The sequence below is a fragment of the Montipora capricornis genome, chromosome 3, assembly GCF_036669925.1.
Source record: "Montipora capricornis isolate CH-2021 chromosome 3, ASM3666992v2, whole genome shotgun sequence".
Classification (NCBI taxonomy): Eukaryota; Metazoa; Cnidaria; class Anthozoa; order Scleractinia; family Acroporidae; genus Montipora; species Montipora capricornis.
The window spans coordinates 21,964,326-21,971,825 of record NC_090885.1 but is presented as its reverse complement, the minus strand read 5'-3'; the positions used below and the strand labels follow the sequence as shown (position 1 = coordinate 21,971,825).

Below are 7,500 nucleotides of genomic sequence, written 5' to 3'. Positions count from 1 at the left end.
GCCTTTTATTTTCGAAGTGTACCGAAATAGATATCAAAGAATAGAATAAATAGCTACCGCCATTTTTCTTTCATTTCTTTGATTGCGAGAGTACTTGATAGTAATCTTTATAGCTTTCAAAACAAACCAAGTCCTAAGTTGTTGCAGGTGCCTTGCTTGGCAGGCGATAATGACTTCTTCAATTTGGAAATGGTCATTGGCTCAAAGCTCCCACCCTTTTTAGAACTTGCCATTTCAACAACTGATTTGTATATAGATGACGAAACAAATCTTGCGGCAGTCACTCGCAGGCAGTCTCAATTAATTCTGCATAACGCTTGACTATGTCCCTCATCCGTGTCGCATTCATCTTTCATTGTTATTTCTGCTCATAAAGGCTACTTTGTTGTATTGGCTTTCCCGCGTATAATACACCCTAGTAACTTTTGTTCAGAGTTCACTTAGTGAAATAATTGGCCTAATGAAGCATTTTCATGCTTTGTTGTTTCCACGACTATTTGCCCTCAAAATAAAATACATGCGTCATGCTCTGAACTTGACACGGCAAACGTTTTGTTCAACCGTATTACGTTGCGAAAACAAGCGACCCAGTGGTGAATTAAACGAAAAAGAGTGCTCGGTACATTTTGCGGGCCAGAGGAATTACATCAAACGTCATGTCAAACATCATGTTAAACTCACCTCAATTTAGTAAGGTTTTGGAGCAGATGACTATTATCAGTGAGCGGGTTAACAAAGGACGCATGAAGACACCAAACTCATGGAGTTCAGCGCCGGTGATCCAGGTGACATGTTTTGATGACGAGACAAATAATCAGCAGTCGGAGAAGCCCACCTGGAAAGAAGTGAAGAGAACTGATCAATCAATGAACGAAGAGGCAACGAAGACGTCAGCTTTAGTTCGCAACAGTGAAGAAGAAAAAGATTTCTCAGATTATAGCAGTATTGATGAAGATTTTTTAAGCAGAAATTTTGCTTTGCAATCCGGAGATGAGACTGTTTACGATCATAGAAGCGACAGCGAAGATATGAAGAAAAGGAAGTCCAGGATAAAATCATCTAACGGATCAATTATTTCTTCGCGGATCATAAAAGGAATTGAACAAAGAAAACTGGATAAAAGAAAAGAAGGAGTAGATGTGGGTGATGAGAGCGTTCAGCTTACAGCGGGTGTCACAGAAACTATGTCTAGATCGTCTTCCCAGGACATGGGTGATTCCCGGCTTTCATCAAGTCGTTTTCCAGGTCGAAGAAGAAATACCGTTTGTTCATTTCTTGGTGAAGATAACGATAGTAGTGAGTTCTCGGACAATTCAGAATCATTCAATAGGAGGAATAACATCGCACCTGTTAATGCACAGAACAATATCGCTGTAAAAGGAGACCAGAAGACAAACATCAAGAACAGAAAAAATAAACCTAAGCGCATTGATTTATCGCTTGAAACCAGCTCTGGGAAAAATCTCGCGCCATTGAGTAGGACACGATCATTTCACGAAAATGACCGAGCGTCCGACGAAAAGTTGTCGTCAGACGAAGATTTTCGATCGAAAAACACAGATGATCGTCGAACCGATAATAGCAGATCGAAAGCAATGAGATTCCCGCGAAAGTCTCTAAGAGATGTTGTCTTTAGAACACGGGAAAAGTCAGAGAATGGTGTATCTATTCTGAAGGAGGTAGGAGTGATTCCGAACACAAGCCCCATCGAGAGAATGCGAATTTCATCTTCTGTTGCAAAAGGCACTCCAAATTCATTATTTGTGAACATCAATTCGGAGAATCGTCTTCCTTTACGACCTAGGTCCCAGAGCGATCAGGGGTCGAGCTTGGATGCCAAGTTTGCAGATCGCCTCTCAAGACCCACTACGCCTCAAAGGTTGACGCCCTCTCCGAACAATTCCGACGGTAATATCGGTAAGCTTGTGGCCAGCGAAGAGGACGATGTGAATAAAAAGAGAGTCGGTGTGCCAAGTCCGTTAAATGCACATAAGATTGGGGAGACATGGAATGATATTGATCCTCGCAAACTTGCATCGGAGGCAGAAGTAAATGACATTAAGAGCGACCTGAGCATAAGCAGTCAATCACAACGCTTCCGCAACTTCACCTCTTTTCGTCAGCAGCCAACCGTCGAGATGACTGGTAACGTTTCGCCAGTGTCTCCGCGAGATGAGCGCAAATTATACCTTGCGGCTGCGCAGCCAATGGCACGCATCCGTAATAAAGCTCAAAGCAGAAGCATTCTACAAACTACCTCTCAGATTATCATAGACCAGGCAGAAAAGGAGCTCGATAAATGTAGCGAGCGTTTACCATATATTTCAATGGAACAAGTCATGGAAAGGTGGCAGACAGATCGCAGACATTGGAACGTAGTTCGAACGGTTGTCAATTCTCACGGAGATCATGACTCTCAAACTAATATGGAAACCGTGAGGGGTTGTAGATACATTCGAGATTCAGTGGTAACTGAGAAGAAAAGGAAAATGAATTCGAAATGAAGTAAAATGAAACCAGCGACAATCAATTTTCGCGATCAAATATTAGCTCAGTTGTTTACGACGACTACACAGGCTCGCAATGTATATGCAAAGAAGTCACTAATGTGATATAATTATCATTAATTGATGAATAAAAATTACTAACTTTTTGAAACACTTTGACCATTGCCATGTTAAAACAAATAATTTCAAAAAGGCATGCATCCTATCACAGACTGAGCAGTTCAGTCCAATCAGCTATGTTGAGCACGAGTCGAATGCGCTTGGGCTTTTATAAGGCAAGCACTGATTTAGCAACGCGTTTGCGAGAAACGGAAAATGGTAAACGACAGGTTGCTGCTTTTCATAAAAGCATGAAATTCTTATTCCAACTTGTTTCTCTTTGAGGACGTTGCTCAACATCACAGTGTGGACGAGAAGCAAAATATGCATGAGCTGAACAAGCCGTTCTTTCATTTTGGAAAAAGTCAAATTTCAGCCGTACGTCTGCCGTTTTCTGCAAGCGGCATACTAAATCTCTCGTAAAAAAAAAACATTCCGGGATTAGGATCTTTGCGAGAAAAGGCTCCTCGCCTCTGTGTGTTTCAGCTCGCAATTTGAGGAGATCTCTTCCTTTCTTTGGCGTCATGAAGAAATTTCTTTGAACTCACTGAGCATTAACCCCTTGCATACCAACATCGCATATATTTGTTGAAAATACCGATACTACTTTCAATATTTGCTTCTAGTTAAGCTAAAGTCAAAACGTTGTGATACTGTGTTCATAGCACCGACTGATTGCAATTGGTATGACAGTTGTCACAGTCTGAAATCCCGACGATGAGCCTTGATTTCCACTACATGACACATGTACCGTTCTTTTGACAAGAAAGCACGAAAAGCCAGTTTTTTGCTACGAGAACAACACCAAAAATGTACCGGTACTACTTTGTCGCCAATTTTCTACGATAAAAACTTGTTCAGAAATCGAAAGTCTACGTTAACAGCACCGCACCAGGCCTCAGCTCTTCAAAAGGTGGATAACGCTATCCACTGGATAAATTTACTATCCATTGGATAGCGCAATTGGTTTTACTATGACTTAGAGTGGTTTTCAATTGAGTGTCAAAAGTAATTAGCAAATTGCTTTGGTTTATGATTAGTTCACTCAGTGATTGGTTCAAAGTTCTCGCGCCACTTTTTCAACCGATCAGAAGTGAAACCAAAACCAATCGTGGCTTGCGCGCGCACATTTTCCCGCGCTTTGTGTCGGCTACGTGTAATTACTTCAAGTTTTGATTGCATGGTTTGCCAGATTGTCTCCGTCCTTTCTGATTGGCTAAAGTAATTACTTTGGTTTTGGTTTTACGACACTCAATTGAAAGTCGCTCTGTCCACTGGATAGTGATTTATCCGGCGCGGATAGCGCTATCCATCGTTTGAACAACTGGGCCTAGGGCTACTCCTTAGTATATGACTAGAAATTTTCTTCTTACTTTTTCTCCGGCGGGGGCGCGCTTCTCAAGTTGCCTCGTTCATGCCCAAAAAAAATTCTGGGTAATTCTGCCATTCCATGACAAGGGAAGACCCTTGATGATTCTCATTTCATAGACTTTTTATAAGTGTGGGCAAGGGGAACACAGCATGACACCAAACCCGGTGTGGTAAGTTGGCTATTGTTATGACTATAAGAGACACAGGTACACAAGCGTTTCAAGTTCCCGAGTCCAAGTCATTTTACATAACATCAAATTATAACACAACGTGGTCACATGATAGCGACCAATGACAACCAATCATAACAGCTAAGCCACGACGAAGCCTAACAAGATCGAAACATTTGTCCATCAGGTGAAATGGTTGTGCGCATGCGTAGCGTGATGGCCACCCCAGGTTTGTTGTTTGCTTTTAATGTTCTATGATTTGAACTTGCGGTTCATAGAGATAATCTCAAACCTGCCTCACTTGAGACGGGGACACGACAATGACGTTTTCAAGGCACCCATAGCAACAGCTCCCTTTCCATGGTTTCTGTTGCAGCTTTGGAGCCTTCAGTTTTTTGAAAACGTGATGACGCAACCTTCACAGTGGGGAGATGAAAGGCCCTGGGAACGAGATTGGTTGTGACGCCAGTAGCCTTGAAATCTATCGTGTTTTGGTACAAAATAATTATAATGTACAAAGTATTGACACTCACATAAAAGCGCAAATAGGTTTTCCTTGTTTTAATTTTACACCTCAACGACTGCAATTAATATAATGTAAGACTATTTCAAGTTATTACTTTGCCATAACGTGAGTGTCAATATTTGATAGTGACTTGATACTTGAATGATCCTAAGGTTTGTTGACAAGACAAAGATGAGCTTCATGTCTGCGAGCTTTATAAGGCAATACAGTTAAGAATTATTCCAGAAACCAAGAAAAATAGAATTCTTGTCAGTTTAGAACATTTCCTCTAAATTTTTTTCTCTAATCTAAAGTAAAACAGAGACAGGTTTAACACTGAAGTCGCTAAGACGGAAAACAGACGTTGTCGCATTCGAGAAAGCTTAGAGTGTTGTTACCAGCGAACGCGATTTGTAATGCAGTTAGGATAAAGCCACTGATCTCTGTAACATCGCCAAGTAAAGCAAAGGAAACATCTACTTTCTTTCCGTCGAGAGAAAAAAATAGCCCTGCTTAGTGAACCACAAAAAGAGATGTAACTCAAGAAGCTGGAAACAAAGTTGTTTGTCCAACTGTGAAATAAGATATCAAACGATATGATCCATCTTATTTACACATCATGGGTCATTAGGTGTCAAAACAAAGCAGTTCCGTGATATCATGATGATAGAACAAGGCACGTCGTCATCACCACAACGCGCTGCGGTCTTTTACCGTGGAATAGTAAGCGTGAATACTATCACGTTTGGCGGTTTTCTGAGAACATGTCGGGAAGTCAAGCAAACGTGAAGAAGCATCTGATATCATCTCGGCCTTCGCGTGCTCAGGGCCGCGATGGTAAATCGACTTTAACAAAAACGCGCGATAAAGAATCGAGTGGGTCGCCGGGACAGAAACATGACGGGAACATGCACGCTTCGCCCGGACTTAGAATGCCCGCGGTTCTTGGAGTGCGTTCGACAAAAATCAATCCAAAGGAAAGACCATCGGGACATTCTGTGAGCATCAAAAGCGTCAGTAACCTGAAGGATAGTGAAAAAAAGAGGATGAAATTTAAAACCTTTTATCCGTTCCCTTTGGTGAATCATGCCCGGCTGCAAGTTCATAACGATGAGCGTCATGGAGATCGAGCAAGGCCAGTTTCACTTGGTTCATTGCGAGAAAAAGTAACTGAAGGATCTACTTCTGAGGCAGGAAGGACAATAGCGAATCAAAGCGCACTGAAACCGAAAGGACTAGCGACAGAAAGAGCTGCGAGGACTCCACGCAAAATCAGTCTGAATTGTTCGCCCTCCACGCGCTTAACGAGCACTGAGGAGTCACGCGATGTAAGTATAGATGACCGTGTTCGAGAGTTAGAGTTGCCTAAAGTGACTATGAATGAAGTTCTTCATTCATGGAACATAGGGACACCATCCCGAACAAGAGCGTCGAGCTTCGCAGGAAAAGACCCTTTGGAGTTTTTACTAACGAGTGAAAGATCGGATTCCGACCCGAAGAACAAAACGACGGCGATGGAAGAACTCCGCACATGTCGCTACTTACGAACAGATGCTAGACATGGTTACGAAACACACTCTACGGCTTGTTCCTGTAATTCGTGCGAGCATGGACAAGGCCTAAAGAGGACTCCATTTTTGAATTCCTAGGGAGCATTTTAATCTTGATTGACAGTTGGTACAATTGCCAATTCAAGTGGCCGCTTTGTTTTTCAAAAGCATACACATTGTTGGCATTCGTTCTACACTAACTTTTGATTAACGTTTTCCCATATCAGTTGTGACTAACAACTTCATAGTGTTAGTCCGACAAATTAAAATAAACGCTTGTGGAACAATCTCGAGACCCCGCTCGAGACGAGATCTCTTTTTGCATCAGTCACTTTGTCGCGTGTTGCTGCTATCTCGCGCGTGATCCCATCTAACGATTGTTGGCATGGTGACTCGCATTTGAAAACAAAGAGCTGATCCGTACCATTTTCTTCGGAAGTTGCTTCGGTGGTCTATGAAAGCGATAGCTTTTTGCCGACAAAGGAGGCGTCAAAAACTGAAAGTAGATATACACTCAATAGTAAAAGCGACTGAAAAAAAAAAAAAGAAAGCAGAAGATATAAAGCGGTGGCGAGAAGACATGATTGCGGGAACGTGATAGAGATTGCCATATACCTAGACTTTCACTCAACAAAACGAGCACTGTGATTGGTTGATTCTCGGTCACGTGCCCCTGATCAAATTCGAATGTATCCCGACTGGGATACAACTCCGCAGTTGTCGGCCGCTGCGAATGTTTTGCTGCGATTGTTGAAGGAAAAGTCTAAATATATAACAAAGCACTTGATGTCTGGCCCCTCGAGAAACTAGTTAGTTTTGTTTCCCTTGAGTCCTGATGTTTCCCTCCTGTCCCTCGACTTCGAAGCAGGAAATATCAGGACTTTCGGGAAAACAAAACTTACTGTTTCCCTCGCGACCATTCATTAAAAAAATAAAGTGTATAATGTTAGCATCAACAACGAGTGCGAGAAAGAGAACAAGTACAACTTGTATTCCTGCTCCAAGTCGTGCTCTGCGTATAATACGATCGAGTTCCAGTCAGCAGAAAATACTATTATGGGATAAAGTTCACATTTCGGCACCAGTTCTGAATGAGTTGCTGGTGTTTCCACTTTTTGCTAGTGGAACTCCTCTACAGTAAAAGGCGAAAAGCAAATGCAATTTCCTTTTGACAAACTCATACTTTTCGCTACGACTTTTCGATGTAAAGTCGTCACAGACCATCTTGCCGGGACAAGTTGAGCACGCCGGGCTGCGCAGTAATCAAAATTCGAAGTCACACTCGTTGTCGATGGCAG

The 7,500-nt window shown here is 42.2% G+C and overlaps 1 long non-coding RNA gene across 1 annotated transcript; it reads left to right on the top strand.

Moving 5' to 3' along the window:
• The first annotated feature begins 4,309 nt into the window (after nucleotides 1-4,309).
• LOC138042559 (uncharacterized) lies at nucleotides 4,310-6,752 on the top strand. The gene is made up of 2 exons (XR_011131021.1): nucleotides 4,310-4,376; nucleotides 4,524-6,752. It is a non-coding gene; the product is annotated as an uncharacterized lncRNA (long non-coding RNA).
• The last annotated feature ends 748 nt before the right edge of the window (nucleotides 6,753-7,500 follow it).